At 27.2% G+C, this 9,566-nt stretch overlaps 1 long non-coding RNA gene across 2 annotated transcripts in view; it reads left to right on the top strand.

Annotated features, from left to right (window-relative positions):
- Positions 1 to 3,041: 3,041 nt before the first annotated feature.
- LOC106679537 (uncharacterized) overlaps positions 3,042 to 9,566 on the top strand; it is a 9,024-nt gene continuing 2,499 nt past the window's right edge. For both annotated transcript variants that reach the window (XR_002945206.2, XR_001342978.3), the window contains exons 1-2: positions 3,042 to 3,303; positions 9,242 to 9,515. This is a non-coding gene — a long non-coding RNA (uncharacterized lncRNA). The remainder of the gene's footprint in view (positions 3,304 to 9,241; positions 9,516 to 9,566) is intronic.

The raw sequence follows: 9,566 nt of genomic DNA, 5'->3' as shown, positions 1-9,566 counted from the left end.
AATAAAGAATCTTGATTGATTTTAAGATGTTTTAAACCAATATGACTTTTAACCCTTCCTTTCTGTTTGGCTTTATATGGGCAATGTGGACACTGGAACTGTGGTTCTTTGCCACATTCATACCTGATATGTAGAACTAGACTTTTTTTGTATTTGTAACTTCTACCACAAGGGCAACTGAATGGTGTATCTGAAATTTAAAAAAATATTGGGTTATATTCAAAGAAATATATTAGTAAAGAAAATATATATTTATGGCAGTATATATATACTGATCACTTTTAAATTGGCAGTGAAGTATTTAAAAGAAAAATTTTTCTTTTTAGTGTTGCTTTTATTTTGCTAACTATGGAAATATGAAATTCACAAATGAGATTAAAAGTAATAATGATTTATTTGCAAATTTACATGCTTCAAAACAAGAAGTGATACCTTAATAATAAAAAAATAAAATAAAAAATATATGTCCATCTCTATTCCTTTTATGATGGACTCAGGAGTAAGCTGAAGATTAAGGATAAACAGAGATTCATAAACCTATTCTGAAACAGATAAATAAATCTGAATAACACTCTAACATATTCTGAACTGAATTTCAGGGAATCTAGTTTTAAATTTATTTAGATTCTTTTGAAGTAAAAATAAGAAATTAAAGATTTACAGATGTCAAGAGTCAGAATTAAGGAGGATTCAGGTTCATCATTTAATTAATGCCATAAGTAACGATAATAGATGTATATAACATACAGAAGGATCATATTGATAAGTATTGGCAATAATATATTACCATAAAAACCAAGACAATAAATCAAGACAATATTGATCAGCTCTGACTGTTTACTATAATTTTCTAACAATAAATAAATATCAACAGAACTTTCATCTGATAATCAAAGGTATTCACTAAGGTACTCAACTACACTAAGGCATTCAAGTTAGATGATCAATTATAATGATAATATAAACCAAAAATTAAAATGATAATATAAACCTTAAAATAAATTCTAGCTATCTGTTTTAATCCATTGTAAAACTTATGAAACCTACCCAAAACCAAGACAATTAATGTTTAAGATATTATGGTTTTATCTATCTATAAACAAATAGACAAAGCTAGATCAGAAAAATAAATAATTATCCTCAGGAAAGTATAATAAAAAAAATATCCATTTTGAATACATTAAATGTTTATATAATATATATCACACATATAAATATTATATTTCAAGGTAACAGTAAAAAAAAAAAAATGGATTCAACTAGAACTATCATACATGATAAATTACAATATCCCATTAATGTGATTAATTATTTTGATTCATAAAATGTTTCGTGATCATGTGCACTTTCATGTTTCCTTTTCTATGGGCTTTGTGGGGACAGTGTGGGCATTGGAATTGTGGTTCTTTACCGCATTCATATTTTTGATGATTGTAAAGGCCCCCTTTGTTCCGGTATGACTTTTGGCATAATTCACAGCTAAACCAACCTGCTTAGGAACAAATACATATATAATTATGATAAGTATAAAAACAAAAACAAGTTATAAGTTTATAATAAATTGTTAAAAAAATTATATAGAAAATCAATATATGAAAAATACTTCTTATTTTTCCTACAATTATCACCCAAAGGTACAAGAGGGGGAGGTGGATCTTAGTTTTAGAATTTATTTATTTTTTTAAAACACTCAGGGTACTAATTTTTTGTAACTCAGCCTAACTACACATCTAGATCATAAGAGAAAGCATCATTAATAATTTCATCTTCACAGGCATTGACATTTTTGAGATACAGTGATCAACATGTCAGTTAGTGGTATATTTTTATTTTTATATCTCACGGTAAAGATAAAATGAGTTTCTATGGAAATGTGCACAGAATATTCATAAAATATACATGGATCCAAAGTATAAAAGTTTCCTAAGATTGGTCTGATTTAGATGATTTTAGTTTTGTATTATAGATAAATCATTATGTTTCAAATGAGTGGCTATAATCTTAAAGTAAATATAGAATTTTCAAATTATTCGAAAAAATTTTTTTTTTAGGTTTTAGAAATAACTTTTTTAAAAGTCACTTAACCTTTTTTAGAACCCAGCCTTATTCCACATCTAAAGCATAAGTGAAACCATCATTAATCATTCCATATTAATAGGCATTACTAATAAGTTCACTTACTCACTTCAAATAGAATTTTAATAGTAAATTTATTAATAAATGCTGAAAAAATAGAATAATAATAAACATAGAAGAGTAAGTTGATAATAAGTTTATACAAAATAAGAGTATAATTTAAGTCTTCAATATGGTCGTTTTATAATAACAAAGTTGTTTGACCTTTTTTTATCGCAATATTTGAAGCACTTGTGTCACCTCTCATTTTCATTTAGCGCAATGGCTAAAAATAGTTTTACAGATTGATTGATGTTTTTAATACCTTCTATTACTATAGCAGTAGTTCTATTACAATACTAGAGTATTGTTATAAAGCCCTTCCTACAAAAATATTCTCTCAAATGCAAAAAGAATATTTTAAATTGGGCTGGTAGTACCTGAATTTAGTGCCTACCAATGAAATAAGGCTTCAGCTATTAGCATAGATAATTTTTAATGGAAAATTCAATTCCCAAGAACATTCATTAGATATTTTTGACTGATTTACTCAAAAATAGAAATGTAATGTTTTTATAAAATGTAAGTTTAATTTGCAGCTAAATATTATAGCAAACATAAGAAAGAACACAGTCTAATTTTATAACAGCATCAATGTTGTTGATTTGAAAAAAATAATAAGAAGTAAATATTTAATTAAATTGATCAGAAATATATAGATAGAAAAAAGTTTTAATGGAAAATTTGTGAGGGCACTTGTTGCAAGTAAAAATTGAAGAATAGTAATTAGAAAAAAATTCTCAACTTTTTTATGAAAGATTAAAGATGAAGCCTCTCTTTTTAAACAATGTGATACTTGAAATTACTTGTAATATTAAAGATAACTTAAAATAAGAATTAAATAACAACATTTAAATCATATGGAAGTCATATTTATTCGTACACAAAACATTAATGTATTTTAGTTCTTTTACACTAGAGCTTTAAAAAAATATTTATTCTATTCATTTATAATCATATGCCTCAGGGCAACATGTTTTTTTAATACTCGTTTCAGTTTAGCCCTGTAAGGGCAATGGGGGCATGGAAACTGAGGCTGCTTTCCACATTCATACTTCCTGTGTTCTCGCAGCCCACGCAGATGGCAGTAACGACGATCACAGTCACGGCATTGGAACTTTTTAAAAGGTAAGACTGAAAATAACAGTGAAATAATGCTATAAATATAGTGTGAATAAAAACACACGATTATTATTGGTAAAGAAGTGTTTATCTTAGTACATAAGCAGTTTATGAAGATCAACACAATACTTTTCCTCAAGAGTTCCATTTAATATCACCCATAATCCGTTTTATAATTTAAAATATTAAACATAAATAATAATCAGGATTTGAAAACAACAGATAGAAATAAATTAAAAAACTTAATTGATAAATTTAAAGGGATTTTAGGTGAATGAAAAGGGATACAAGTCCAGATTGATAGTAAACTCATATTTAAAGGGTTTGGAAGTTTAATTAACCACAAAATGGCTATAACATCAGGTGTAAAATAAGATTTATGGTACAAGTAATGTTGTCTCCCTTACATCGCAACAGTAAGTAGAATAGAGGTTGATAAAAAAATAAATTAAAGGCCATATTAAAATACAAAAAGGGAAAGGGGAGTGTAATAAAGCACTTTTTAAAGAAGATCAGGTCAGAGATATCCTCGAACTGAAGAAAAACTACCAACAAAGAATTAAAGAATGAATGAAAAAGGCAACAAAAAAAAAAAAATAATAATAATGCAACAGATATGGAACCATGATTCTAAAAGAATGAAACTTTCAAAAGAGCACATCATAGAAATGAGGTTAATAGACTGGAATAAAACTATTATCGGTCCCCACTCCATTGGTAAAGGGATCAAACAGATTGCAAAAGTTATTGAGGAATTTAAATTGTCTTTTGTTCCTATTAAGACCTACTTTATCTACATGAGAAGAAGAATGATTCTTTAATTCTTTAATTGAGGGTGTGGTCAGTGAAGAACACCAATAAATGAAACTTATTTAATTAGAGCCAACCTTTCAGGCCTTCATCAGGGCTGGCAGCAAAAACAAGATAATAACCATAATGAATAAAAACAATAACTAGAAAATAAGAAGATGACAGATAATACAGGTATATAAATAGTACTGGAAAGAAATTATAGCGTAAGTATAAAAATAAGATCTTTTATATTAGATAATTTTCTGTTGTATTCTTATTTTCTAATTATTCTGTATTTAATTTTATTCAAGATGGTTATCTTATTTCTTTGTCCTTAGCACTGATGAAGGCCAGAAAGTCTGGCAGAAATGTTGCTACCAACGAGTAAACATGCTTTACTTATTTGTGTTGTTCACTGACTCCACTCCAAACCATCTTCTCCTCATATAATATTCACGGTCAACAACTAATGCATTATTTGCACTTATGTATAAATACATAATAAATAGTATAAATATATTTCTTTTTGCTCTATTATGCATTTAATATCCTTATGTACTCCAAATAGGAGAGGATGGACAGGTTATCCTACAAGTAACATACCTAACCTAGCTTCAAATGGCTGGACTGATTCTGTGATCTGCCACTATGTAGGAGAAATCTCAATAGGCATATAAAAATATATATAGTAAGATTTTGGTCACCCAATTTGTTTTTTTATAAAATACTGAGGAATGAAATGGTAGTTACATAAAAAAAAAAAAAAAAAATATATACATATTTTATTTTTACAAAATACAAAAATTTATTAAAATAGTAAATACAATAATAACCTTATAACAACTTTCTGTAAACATACCGATTATTAAGAAAGAGGACCTTTCTTTGATATTTATTTTTTAATATTTTGAAATTATGAATGCTTTTCAGTCAATATAATTAATATTATCATAACCATATTCAGTCTAAAATAAATATAATGTAATAAATATTACATTTCTAAAAATACTTTTGTTTAAACTGAGGGTCTGGATGTTTTAAAACGATGTGAGTTTTAAGACTTCCCTTTTGTTTTGCTTTGTAAGGACAATGAGGACAAAAAAATTGTGGCTCTTTACCACATTCATATTTTCTATGTTTATAAAGACTTTCTTTATGTATGTAGTTCTTTCCACACTTACAATAGTAACGATCCTGCACACCTACAAATAGCATAAATATTAGAACAATATAAAATATAGAGTGCATATAATAGCTGTTAAACATACATTAAGTCTGTATATATAAAGATAATTTTTTCACTTAACAAGCATATTATATTAGAGCTTTATAAAATGAATAATAAACTAATATATATATATTGTAAGATACATAACTTGTAAGAGACAAGGTCTTCTGAAATGTAATCAGAACACAGATATGAATAAACCAACTGAGCCTATAAATAAATGCATAATTTAATGGGAGAATGAGACATTTTATACAATTTACAGTATTTAGAAGAAGTAAATACTGAAATTCACAAATAATAACATAAAATTCAGAAAACTAACTATTTAACTATTCAATTAAAACATAAGATCTATAAATCAAATTAAAACCAGAAAAAAGTGACTAATATCAATTTTAATTGTATATAACAAAAATTCTGAACCACTACATCCCATGAAGGGTCTTGGGTTCAATACTTAAGAAAGTACTGTTCATAGACTAAATGTTGTGCAAAGGATGTGATTTCGTTAGGATCACACTTAGCTGTAAAGTTTTTCCCTAACTAAGGGTACCCAATTTATTGAAAATGGGTTGACCCAACGAGAGCTCCCAAACCCTCAAAGTTGACCTAACACTGATAATAGAATAAATAATTATCTGACATTGCTAGATTCAAACCTGGGTCCATGAGATAGGACGAGATAGGACACAGCACCTTACTCACTGAACTATAAATATTTGAATATGAATGTGTGTTTCCATTTAATTAGTTGAATTTGAATGTAAAAAACATTGGATTGTTGTAAAGTACATTAATGTATATTTGTGTATTTTTATTTAATTATATATTTATAAATGTTCAAAATTCACACCTCCTTTGTGAACACAAAATCTATATCTCTTCTGAACTACCCACCCATGAAGCCTGAATCCAAATATGCTGAAAGGAAATGACGCCTGTGAGATTCAAGTATGGCATGGAGTAGTTGCAGAATTTGTGTTGGTGAACGAAGGAAGAGAGGCAAGATTTTGAATATTTGTAAAATACCCTATTATTTTTATGAATTTTAATTGAATTAACAAGGAGGTTATTATTCTTCATTTTTCATTGTTCTAATATAAATATATGTCTATTATCACAGCATGATTAATATCTCCTCTCACTCTCATTATTAAATAAAAAAACAAGTGTTAAAAAAATGGATTGTACTTCAGTAATTTTCCATATTTCAAGTTAAAAATATCACTCCTGTTTTCTATACATTTTCAGAGCCTAGAATTAAATTTAGTTTTGGATTCTATTGAACCATCTAAATAGTTATTAAATGAAGAAGTTTTGGAGGAATTCAACCAGCTGCATACTTACCCGAAAATGTGATAATAAGTTATTAATATTTTATTAACTTTCAATTTCTCGTTTTATTTCATGTACACAGCAATGGCAGTGTTCACATCAAAAATATTATCTTCTTACAGGAAATTTGGTACTCTTTTCAAAGGTGTAATTAAAATTTCAGACCAAATATTTCAGGGGTAAAAACTACTTTTTCATTGAAAAAATGGAAATCACCAAAAAATACTAAATGGACAATAGATTCAAAGTGAAGGTGAATTATACCATGTTCTATAGAACCTTTTTAGTAGCGAATGAGAAGTGGAATTATCTCCCTGGCATCAGCTCGCTGATCCTACACTACCTGCTTAAATACAGTTAATCATTACTACTATTTCTTTAAAATCAGTAAATTATTGATTCAAGATAAAATAAATAAAAACATACAATTATATATTTTCAGTTATTTTATTTAATATACTGTTGGTCCATTTTTGGTGATTCTTTTAAGTTTATTGGTACCTGGTCTGCTAAAAATATTACAGATCTAATATGAACCGTAAAACAGATTTGAATAAAAATTTATACTTTTAAAATCCAAATATGTGAACACTAATGAGAAACCACCTGGAATACAGAGTTTTAATGTTTTAAACCCATGTGAAGTTTTAGGTTTCCTTTTTGTTTTGCCTTATATGAGCAATAAGGACAATGAAATTGTGGTTCCTTACCACATTCATACTTTTTATGTTTGTATAAACTTCCTTTTGATTTGTATTTCTTATGGCAATCAGAGCAATCATAAATTCTTGATAATGTGCAACCCTGATCATCATTTTCACCTGAAAAATAAAGTTAAGAAGACTTAGAAATAATCAAATAAATGGGGGATGAGGATTGCTTAAGGCCACGATTATTATGTTCTACGTCAGATCAATTAGACCTTAACAACCGTAATATTTAAATTGCTTAGTACAGCCAATTAATAAAAAAATTGAAAACAAAAAAACTACTTCAACAAGAAACAATGTGTATTAATAAAGATTAAAAGGAAATAACAGAAAAAGTAAAATAAAATATAAAAAGGAGATTTATTACTATTGTAGCAAACATAAATAGATAATTATGATTACATCCAGAGACATAGCTAAATATCAATTTACCAAACATTAACACAGCTGTATTATTGTAAGAAATAAAGTTCAGTTTCACTTAATAAAACCTCCATAAATTTCCAAATAAGACACACACACAAAAAAAATACAATTAGTTATATTAATTAGAATGTCAATTCTTGGAGGAAAAACCAGTATCAGTAAAAACCTAATCCAATAAAGTAATCAAAATAGCTAAATTGGAGGATTGCTTAAATTCATAACAATCACTAGAATTTCTTCTTAATAATATCCTTAACAATGGACATATTTTTTTTTTTAGTAAATATTGATAACAACATTTGATTAATCCAAAACTTAAAAATTTAAGTTCATATTCAGCTTGTATTAGTTACCAAGAACTTGTTTATTTTAGGACCTTCTACCACGTACAGAAAAATCAATTAAAAAATTTCTGTTGAGTAATAGTTAACTACTAAATATACAGTTCATAAGGGTAATGATCAAACATTTAGAAGTAATTATTTTAATAAATAATAAGCAAAATTAACATTCTAAAAATATATAATATCAAATATTATACATTGATATGCATATAGCTAATATTATACATATGTATCACTATATAGTGTTGTTCACTCCTCATCTCACCCCTCCTCCCCTCCCTGACCATCTTTTGAAATATTGTTGTTATACTTTTTAAATAACAAACAACCACTTTTCATGAGACCAAAAAAGAACTTTATATTTTACTTTTAACTTCCCAACTATGAATGATTTTTTATCACTGGGTTAGTCTTTTTACTTCTCTGAGCCTTAGGTTTGTGATTTAAAGGTTTCTATTTTCCAAAAATGCTTCAGGTAAATTAATAAAACTAACTATTTAAAAAAATAAAAAGCATTTGTTCACATTTATTACTAAAATGTACATAGTGAAAATTTGTCCATTGCACCTAATTTGCAAAAATTAAAAGTTAGGATTACCTATTAATGTTCCTTGTAAGCTCTTAGCATTTTCCCTAAACAGTAACAGGGTATAACGTTACACCTTTTAAATAAGGAAACATTGACCTATTATTTGATAATCCAATTGATATTACATTAAATACATTGCTTAAGTAAGATATAGTCTTCAAAGTAATATGAGGGAAGACATGATAAGTTGGATTGAATAATTTCATGAAGTTTATGTCCTTTCCTTCCATTCCCCATCAACAGAATTCTGTCAGATGATCAATCAACATTATCAATTATATTTATCTTATTTTATCAAGTGAACTTATCATAATAGATGAATTCACTTGGTAAGGGACATTTTCAAAAAAGAAGATTGATGAAAGATGTTTAGCAATATAATTCTATTACTTTAGTTTTCCAATAATTGAACTGTGTATGCTTTCTTTCCTCTTTTTTTTTTTTTAACCATAAGTTAATAAAATAAACCATAAAAACAATAAAAAATTAATAAATAAATTAATTTCCTTTTTTTTAGCTACATAAGGAAAAATGCTTGATGCCAATATGTGTCTTGAGATGAACCTTTTGCTTAGCCCGATATGGGCAATGTGGACATTCAAACTGGGGATCTTTTCCACATTCGTATTTTTTATGATTGTAGAGGCCTTCTTTGTAACGATAAGATTTGAAGCAAACATCACATTGATGCCTCGTTTCTGTGAAAAAGATGACACCAGGATTACTATAACTAATTAGCAAGACATTCTTGAAAAATAGAGAGATAAATATATAAAAGAAAAAACTTACAAGTAATTTCCAAAAAACAAAATTTATAGCATATTTTCATCAGGAACAAATAT

The sequence above is a fragment of the Halyomorpha halys genome, unplaced genomic scaffold (assembly GCF_000696795.3).
Source record: "Halyomorpha halys isolate HHAL.00 unplaced genomic scaffold, Hhal_1.1 Scaffold208.1, whole genome shotgun sequence".
Classification (NCBI taxonomy): Eukaryota; Metazoa; Arthropoda; class Insecta; order Hemiptera; family Pentatomidae; genus Halyomorpha; species Halyomorpha halys.
This window is presented reverse-complemented; position numbering and strand designations above follow the sequence as displayed.